This window comes from Schistosoma mansoni, chromosome 4 (genome assembly GCF_000237925.1).
Source record: "Schistosoma mansoni strain Puerto Rico chromosome 4, complete genome".
Classification (NCBI taxonomy): Eukaryota; Metazoa; Platyhelminthes; class Trematoda; order Strigeidida; family Schistosomatidae; genus Schistosoma; species Schistosoma mansoni.
In genome coordinates this window covers 9,828,109-9,839,071 of record NC_031498.1, presented here as the reverse complement: position 1 = coordinate 9,839,071, position 10,963 = coordinate 9,828,109, and positions in this window count along the sequence as shown.

The following is a 10,963-nucleotide window of genomic DNA, read 5'->3' as shown; positions in this document are numbered from 1 at the left end:
GGTTCCGAAGAACGTACTTGAACGCAGAATTTGAGGACGAAAACCACGGAGATTATTCGGGTTGCGCGAAACTTGTGCTCACTTGAGGAAGCCAGTTGCTTTTTGACGACGACGCAGGACGATGAAATTGGTGTGTTTTAGTGGTTGGTTGCAGTGTGTGATCGATAATTCAACACAATAATGACAGCGTTAAACGCTCCCAACACAATGTCTCATCTCGAACCTGCATGACTACTACGTGTTTATACACCATTTATAACTATTTTGTCTCACTCAAGCACAAAGACCGACTACTTTGTTTCTTCAGCGTTATTGGAGAGCCGATAAAAGGTTAGCAGAGTGAGATTGTGGATTATGTTGAAGAGATGTGAAAAGAGCAGAAATGAGCACATAAACACGTCACCCTGCTGTTTTCTCTTATGGTCTCTCCGCACGATCGTCACCTGTTCACGTATGGACTGTTATCCAGATACATGAAGCGTGTATCGAGATGAAACTTTATTTTGATTAGGTGCGGTCAAATGAATGACACTACTCGGATCTTGTATGCGCGTTTCGGAGACGCAGCACACATCGATGGTGTAAGATTCTAGAGTCCTAGCTAAGGAAGCCTGTTGTCCTATTTGGCACAATGTTCGGACATTAAAAGTTCCTACATGTAGTTTAGAGCGTGGTTTCAGGAGACCAGGAATAACGTTCTGTGTACTCGAATCGTTTGCCCTAGCGGTGCGAGGTGATAAAAGGACGTGGGAAGGGTTAGTCGTGGAGACAAGAGAGTTATCAGGTGTAGGAAGGATTTGAAAGTGACCAACTTGGTCTCGTGTGCAGTTACGGGTATGAGGGCTAATATCACTTCCCGGCTGCACACACCGTGAAAGGGTATTTCTTGAGGGACCTGAAAAGGAAGTTGGATTAATGTTGGTCTTAACGACCTGGAAGCGTGACCGCAGTGCCCAAGGGACAACTGCTTGAGGCCTGTCACGCACGGCCTTTTTGTGGGGGATTTTTGACGTGTTAGCTCCGTTCTTCAAAGGACCTTACCGCCGGAGACGGAAATCCGTGGGACAGATGATTGGAGAGCTTACAGATGTCTAGGTAGACTGGGATATGTGCATGAAGTCGTTATACATAAGCGACATTTCGTTGACCCTACTACTGGGGTGCAGATGATGGAATTTTTTTATACATTTAAAGGTTGATTAAATTGTCTTCTAGCTAGTTTATAAATTAAGCAGTTCAATGTAATATTCATTATTTGTACACACAGAAAATGGAAGAAAATATGTATCTTTATGAAAATTTATTGTCTTATTTCAGATAGAAATGTTAATAGCTTTTGAAATAATATCCACTATCAAACCTTTTTTAATATCATTAAAACCCTAGATCGATCTAAATAAGACTACCACTGAAAACATGCGAGCATTAAATAACCGTTTCGTCCTAGTATAAGAATCTAGATCTCTAGTGGCAGTTTAAATTGGATCGATTCATGGTTTCAATGAAGTCCAGCAATCGCGACAACCCTATAGTTACAAGTTTGTGATATATGGTATATCTGTAGCTGAATATTTATCTAATATATAGATGTTTTTCACCACTGACTGATACAAGATAAGAATGATAGAAAATCAAGAAATAATAGGTACTTGTTTTCTCTTGGTTTAAACTCCTCAGTGTGAACTACTCATGACCTGAAGCAATATAAGAACTTGGATATTCGGTACATGCATCATGGACGATACCAGTAGACAAGTGAACCAAAATTCATTTCACATTTTCGTGATGCTATGGTACTGTGGTACTATAGTACTGTTACATTTTATCAATAGTTATCTATTTCACATCTAAGACAACAATAGTTATCTATTTCACATCTAAGACAACTAACTTTATATATGACAGTTTTTCAGAGTTATTTAAGTGGAAAGTTCTTGTTTTTGAAAATCGACCTAGTCAAGCCTGAAATATTAGACAAAGTGCAAGTTAATTAAAGAATGTAATAAAAATTAAATATTAACCGTTTAGTAGCTCTGCAGTAGTTAAATATCATTGTATTTTCTGAGAGGTCTAACCATCCTAAGTTTTATTTTGTCTTGCCCTCTATGCGAATTTCTGGGACTAATAGGATCGCGTATTCATCATTCTCAATAGTTTTTCAAGGGATATCAATTCACCATGAAAGATATTTTCAAATCTTTTTCATTATATTGTTAACCATTGGTCAACGAATTTCAATAAAAATTTCCAAAAATTAGACTATACGTGAAAATTATCATTTAAATATGCACCGAATTCACCGACTAACATATATTGCTGTGTGTCTCTTATAGTCATCAATCCATTTGCATAGATACTTTAGTTATTATTAATTCTTACAACTGAAACGTAAAATACAATACCTGTTTTTCTGTATCATTAACAGTGAGTATTAGGATGTGCTAAGATGATGTTGACGTGCACGATCTATAAACGGAAACTTTTTTGACAAAAATGTGACTACAGAATATGTCTTGTTCATTTTGATTTTCATAAATCTTGCGGAGACAACAAGTCACAAACAACACAACTTATAGTAAACTGTTTCAGGCATTTAGTGAATGAAGTGGATACATATTTACACTGTCCAAAATACTAATAAAAGCCTTTGAGTTAAACCATTCAATTCAGAGAAATCAATACTGACATAAACATAGTTTGACTACGATTGTGTTAGGTTGATTTTAAAACATTGTTTATCTTTGAAGATGCTAAATGATGAAGTTTTTAAGCCATTCAGGTGATAAATTTTACCATTATAATGCGTACAGAAATACAAAGAAGGATTTACAAGAGTAAATCACTTAAACCCACCTATTTACTATACAAACCGTTTATGAAACAGATATTAAGTTAATAACATAATGGCAGAGAAATAATCTATTTTATCACACATATTTCATTGATACGCCTCACCATATAATCATTGATTTACCCAAAGTTGTAGAAACAAGAAAACGATTTCTCTTTCATTGATTTATATATTTTTAATAGCGATTAAATTTGACTTTAAAGCTATATATTGGAAAAAGTGGCCACCCACAATGTCGGTGAAAAAAACACCTGAGTGACAAACAAGTAAATAACTTGTCTAAGGCATTACATAGAATCAAATGTCATTAGATTATACATTTATCAAAATGCATTCACTAATAATGAACGTGTTTCTATTCATGCCATTTTAATGAGTATAGTGATAATTGTTCACTAAATATATTCTTATTATTCTATTCAGTTTTATAAAAACAGACTGATTGACAATGGAAAAACTCAATTGAAGCATCTTGTTTTTGATTTTTCTATTAGGCCTACCAGTAGTCAGAGATTCGCATAACACCGTTAGACCAAAGGATTCATTAAAATCATGAACCGATCAATGATAGATCACCACTGAAAGCCTGGAAGCACTGTATGGTCGTCTCGTTCTAGTTAGGGACTCTTCAGGAGTGTACGTGCGAGATTGTGAATGCGCACTTCCGAGCAGTCCAATACTAGGATGAGACGGCTGTCCAGTGCTTTCAGGCTTTCAATAATGGTCTAGTATTGATTAGTCCGTTATTTCTATGAAATACAACAATATCTACAACCCCATAATGTAAAGGATTTATACTTTTGTTATGAATATATTTTAAATATAGCATATTATGAGGTTTAATTAGGTAACAAATGTCATTGCCACAAAATAAACTTTGAAGTATAGGCTTCTAGAGAAATTTATGCTTTGTATATGCAATCATTTAGTAACCATGATATATGACTATGTGTACCGTAGAAAACCAGTTGATTTTATCAGGTATTATGATTACTTACAGAATTAGAGTTCATTCAACTGTTATCTGGTTAGGTAGTACTCTGATTACTATTTTTATATTACATTTATCAATCTTATTCTTACTAAATTACTGTTAAATTACAAATAAATACGTACAATAAACTAAACAAACTCATGACCACAGAATTGATTATTCAAGACAATATATATTTATTTAAATAACTGAGGAATAGTTGAGGGGCAAATAAGAATTTAATAAAATATCATCGTCATGTAAGAAATTATGTTTCAGTTAGATTAATTTCTCAGTGAAATCCACCTCCATAAATAAAATAGTTCTAGTTTTGTATCCATATCAAGTTTCTTCAAAATTACAGTTGCTTCTTAATATTGGACGGAAACAAGTTTAAAATCCACCTAACATCAACCTCATGTTTAATGGGTGGAGGTAATCAATCAAAAATCTTAAGCATAAGTTTCTTTCTGGTTGAGATTCTTCAACAAGGTGTATCCATAATCTTTTAAACATTAACAGTCCATTGATCACTTCAGCCTAAGTCCCCACAATGCCGCAGTCATATACATTATCTTTATAACATTCAGATTATGATCAATTAGTAAGTAGTCGTTAGTATCATATTGTTTCAATAAAGTATTTCCGAATTATAAGAATTTAATTAGTAATAATGGATGAGACAAGATGATAGTGTTTACTACCTATTCAATAGAATATTTATTAATGAATTAATCTGTTTCATCTAAATGCAATAAACAGTGTTATTATTCATCATTTCATTCATAGTTCAATTTTTACCGTCTATAAAAGACAAATCACGTGTACTATTACTGATCATTATCTCATCAGTTAACATTTTTTAATCATATGTTGCCTTATCACTGATTAATTCTTTGTTAGTTTCTATGATGAAAATACTACAAATATCTATTGAATGAAGTATCTATGCAGTTAAAACAATGATTTATTGAATTTTATTTTTTTTAAATTAAAAGATAAAAATCGGAAATGAATGACATTGATATCCTTGTTCTTTAAAAGAATTATACATAAATAACCTAGATAAAGACATGAACTAATCTATTGTTTTGTTGTGGTTTATTATTATCTATACAAATTTTGATGAAATGATTTCTACTATGAACTTAAATAAAGGAACTTTTCTGTCAAATGATGAAATATTTTGTCAGAAAGGGGTGTTTTGTGGAGATTTTAGCAGTTTTATATAGTTGAGATCATTAATCAATTGAAGCTAGACCATCATGAAAAACCTGTAAGCACTGAATGGCCACTTTGTCCTATTGTGGCACTCCTCAGTAGTACGCATTCACGATCTCGCCTAGCGAGATTCGAACACAGGACCTATCAGTCTCGCGCTCGAACGTTTAACCTCTAGGACCACTGAACCGGCATCCAACGGTGTTAATGTCTAACTTCAACCAATCCACGAAATTGAGTAACCATCCATCATTGCCTCCAGTGAGTTACTATTTCACAACGGATCCTGTTGAACTCCACTGGTCACCGCTTCCCACTAGAACTCAAGGAAATACCTATTAAAGCCAGTCACTATTGAACATATGATTATTATCAGAAGGGGGTTTTGTGGAGATTTTAGTAATATTTTAGAAATATTTTATGATATGTGTAAAGAGATATACAAAGCTTATGTATATTTGAACGTCAATTGTCAGTACTCCATTCAATTATCTTCAAGGGATATTTTAGTATTGGTAATGATATCAATAATAAAGTTGGTTGGGGTTTATGGTTCATAAAATGTTAAAAACTGTTATGATTACTTGCTATTCCACATGCGAAAATATTGATACTTTAAATCATTTATTAATTGGTTTATGTATTACAAACGGGTTAATCATGTTATCTTGAATTCAACAGTCAGAAAGCAAAATGTACTTCTTGAGATATATTTCACACAATACTACTGTATGACACCCAAACAATGGTAACATAATCACATACTTGAAGAGATGACATCCAAGTAACCGTGAAACTTATTTCACTTTTAACCTAATGGTTTAAATTCACATAAGTCAGTCACTGATATATTTATGTATATATCTACTATACTATTTGTCAACTTATCAGCAGTCGGTACTTATATTCTTGATGGAACTGGTTCTCTGTGGTGAACTGCTCTTATATTACCCAGCTTCATAGTTACAGCATCAAGCACTACTCAGTGATCAATCAACTGTTGATATTTTAGTTATACAAGATGTCAGTTGTAAGCTGAATGGTACAACATAGTATTTCAAACTGTGGGCATGGATGACGTTATCAAACCCACCAAGGAGCATCGACTCCTACAGAATAAACATTGCTGGCGACGACCGAATATCATTAACCCTTGACTAAACAGGATTTCCTGTCGCCTATCTCTAACTACCTTACAGCGATGATAATAATGTAGTGTTTGTAATCATTCTAGGTTATCTAGCTTGGAATAAAAGAAATATTTGTAGGTATCAGTACGAAGTTTTGATTTGATAATTTTGAATAAATTGAGCATTGTTATAAATAAATAATATATTTGTAAATACCCCGATGAGTAGAAAAACTAGATTTTCTTATGTTTCGTGATTCAGTGTACACCACTTCTTCAAAGAATAAATAACTAAATCAAAATTCTATTATGTTTATAGTGACGATGTGGTTCAATTAAATGACGGACAAATGTATTCTGATCTACACCTATTCAACATATATAAATGAATAATTTCAACTAAATAGGAGAATATACTCAATTTGATACAATTTTTTCAATGTGTTTTAATATTATAACATTTTATTTTGCTTTCATTACTGTCGAAAAATTCCTGTCCTTAAAATTATAATTAGGCACAAAAGTTCTTAATGATAGTGTAATGTCAAGCTGAAAGTCCTTCAAACGGCTGGGGCAGTAGCCATCAAGATGAAGAAACCGGAGCTATGCATACAGAAGAAGTATCTCCAACCCCTGCTACTCCCTTGGCCAACCACAAGATCAATTCATCAATGGTAATCTTAGCTATTAGATGAATTAATTCGACTATGTACTTACGACCTTTCGTAGTCAAATGTAATTGTCTCTCTTATCATTATTCACAAATCTTTGTATTATTATTATTATTGGTTAAACATCATTATTATTCTCTCGTATACATGATTCATTCACTTCGCATTGATCCCTCCTTATTACATTTTACTAATTTTTACACAATTTAGTCTTCTACTCGATCGAATTGTAGTTGCCCTATCATATCTCTTACTCTATTTGACCCATATTTATTCTGATCACAGATATTAAATTTTCACTTAACATATATACAGATTCAAGTTAACATTCTATATGAGTCCCATCAACATTAACAATTTCATTCCACTTGGTTTGACAATCCTAAATTTACATACTGTAAACGATCTACTTTGCTTTTAACCTGGCCATTTTTGGGGGATTATTAATTTAGATATATAATTGTAGAACCTGAAGAGAATTTATCCAAAATAGTATTCTTCGTTCAAATATTAGTCTTTTAATATGATGGGGGTCTTTAAACGATAATGTAAGCAGTGATAACATATCCTGATCTTATTATATAATTTAATAAATGACGAAATATAAAATAAAATTTCAGTCTAAGCCTTAAGTTTTTACAATAATAAGGGTGCAACTAACATAATGATTGACAAATAACTATCTATCACTATGTATAATTTATCTATGATTTATAATCTAATAGTATGGAATAAGAAATCAAGTTTATTTAATTAGTATTTAGCGAATAGAATGCAGTCAGCTGGGAAAATATAGATAAACAACATCAGTTCACATATTATTATTGTCTAAATAAACAAAATTTTCAATATTATGTACCAGTCGTTTGTTCAAATTTGGATGTGGGGCAATTACTCACTGATGACACTAGAAGATGAATAAACAATTTCACGAATTGACTGAAGATAGTTACATACATGATTGGATGCTAACTCACTGGTATAGAGATTAAGTGTTCGCTGTGAGACCTAGAGCTCCTGGATTCAATCACTGATGTGATGGTGGATACTCACTTTTGAAGGGTCACATATCTGTCTGTTGCTTTCAGCTTTTTAATGGTTGTTTAACTAATATCTTTCTATGATATAAACAGTACAAGTTTGTTAATTCAAAATCTTGTTTTATGTTACATTTAGAGTGAAACTAGACTTAGCCCTATCATTTAATAGCTATTTGTCATGAAAGAAACTGAAATTAATAACTTAAGAGAGTCTAACAACTTTCTATTTATTGACAATGTATCACTATGAAATTAATTTGTTTGAACATGAATTGTTATATTGTTAATGTCTCTAAGATGCAAACAATTCTGATTTTTGTTCTCACTTATTTGACTGTCTAGATTATTCTTATGAGGCACCAAGCCCAAAATTAAGAAAAATGCTCTTGTCTCGAGGTGTTAATTGATTTGTATTCCCTTTTTATTAGCTATCTTGTAACACTTATTTATTTGTTCTGTTCAGTTTTGATGGTATGAGTTTATTCTGTATTATTTATTCAACTGATCTACTGAATAATAAATTCTGTTTATGAGAAGGGTTTGTTGTGGATATTATTGTAATTTGAATAGTTGAGATCATCAGCCCATTTAAGCTAGACCACCATGGAAAACATGGAAGCGCTGGACGGCCGTTTCGTCCTATTGTGGCACTCCTCACTAGTGTGCATCCACGATCTCACCTCGGTGGATGTGTCGCTCAATTTCGTGGATCGGTTGAAGTTAGACATTAGCACCATCGGATGCCTGTTCAGTGGTCCTAGAGGTTAAGCGCTCGCGCGCGAGACTGATAGGTCCTGTGTTCGAATCCCGCGAGGTGAGATCGTAGATGCGCACTTCTGAGGAGTGCCACAATAGGACGAAGTGGCCGTTCAGTGTTTACAGGTTTTTCATGATGGTCTAGCTTCAACTGACTCATGATCTCAACTGTTGAAATTCTATTTAGCTTAATATCAGTCTAATGTTATCGTTTTTTCTCCAATCTTCATACAATTCAACAAACATTGGTCTGTGAATGTGATGTACGATCTTTAAGGTTAATGGATTAGGATTTACCTTCTGATGGACAATAGAGTGTAAACATTCAGTCAGTAGTGAATTGAATAATTGTATGATAACTGTAATTAACTATGATACTGAATTACTTGACTCCACGAGAATCATTAGTCACATCAAGATTTCAAATAAGCTTAGCTAAAAAATCCCAGCTTATGGTAACCGGCTTTCTACCAATTAATTTCAGGTAACTCGTTAGAACTCTACAGTTTAACAATTATTGATTTCAATCGAGTCTAAAGTAATCTGATTATATTACCGAACAGTAATCAGAAAAATAATCCAGAATGTATGTTTCATTCCCATTTGAAACTTATCCTTTGTTGATATTCGAAGGTTTATTAAGATAATATTCTGACAAAAAAATTCCGTAAACATAAGCTAATTTATAAAAAAAAGGATAGAAACAACTCGACGACTAAACAATTCAAACAAAAGTTGCGTAGATTCATGTCATTAGAATATTTTCCAGTATTTTACCAACAAAATTAATTTTTGTCACATGAAGAAAGATAGCAACCACTTTTGTTACATAAAAATATTGAAAAAGTGAGCAGAAGAAAACAAAAGTTATTTAACTAGTGAGCTGACTTTTAAGAAAAAAACTGTCAACATGTAGTAATAACGAAACATGCTTGAAAAGTTCAAACGAGGATTGTGAATGAGATTAAAGATTTACATAAACATTTTAAACAATAAACAAAAAACAAACTGACTAAATAACAGTCGAATAACGTAAGTTTAAAAAAAAACTATGAAATACCCAGAATTAACATGAAAACTGTGTTTCTTACAGTTTATAACATGAACTGATCTTAGTTTGAACAATCATAGAAGACCAGGGAGCAATGGATATTTGCCTCGCCCCGATATAGGACTCCTTAAACATGTATATCAATGACCTTATAGGATGTCAAACTTCAGATTCTTGGTCTCACGGCGAGCATTTAACCTCTAGACTTCTGAATTGATATTGGTATATATGGCTAATCTAATTCAATTCGCAATGTTGCACAAGCACCTTAGATTGTCCTATTGGTGTAACTTACTGAATCACATCAAACTATGGTCTAGATATACTTGATGTTGTAAACTCGGCAATCACCAGAAACCTATAATATTCAAATGCTCACAGAATAATGTGTTATACTTAACCGTTCTGCTAATAAAACTACCAGTGTGGAATATATAGGTAAAGAACAAGAACTCAGATACAAAACAATCGAATATTTTCGGAAAATGTGAAAACCATACATTAAATACATTATTTGTACATCATCCTTCAGTTGTATTTTGCATGCTTCATGATTCTTTAAATTATGCTGTTGTTACAATTACTCTCTGTTTCCCTTCCTGTTCTCTTCAATTTAACCTCATGGAGCATATGTTTTTACGATATCAAGATATGGATGTACACTTAGATGCACTTATAAAACCATTATTGTTTAGGTCTAAGTATGCGATAAAATTCAGATCATTATTTGCAGTAAAATATTTCAGAAGTAGCTTTTTTTTAAAGGAAACTTCAAGTAGTTTTTCTTCGGAAAGCATGTACTCTGAAACACAACAATAGTTTTATAGAAAATTTTGAATCAACTGGAAGATAATGACTTCGTTCCTGAGAATGCCCGATTTCCTTGAATTATTAGAATCTCACCATTCAGCTGTAGATTGGATCTTGAATTCAAAGAGGTCAAATATACAGCAAGTAACAGTTCAATACCCAATCATACTATAGTCTCTCACTTTCAATTTTATTCATAATATTACTATGTGTTTGTGATGATTGTCGAATTTTCATAATTTATGTCAAGGATTGACATTAATTAGATGACCATTGATAACCAGAAACCACTGGATAATTGTTTCGCATAAATATCTGAGGCAGTATCGTATTTCAACATAAATTTGACGTGTTGACCATTGAATGCCCACTCAGTGATCTACAGTTTCGGTGTTCACTGCGAGACCTATATGTCCAAGGTTCACTGGTTGCTTAACTAAGATCAGCCGTTAACATAAATC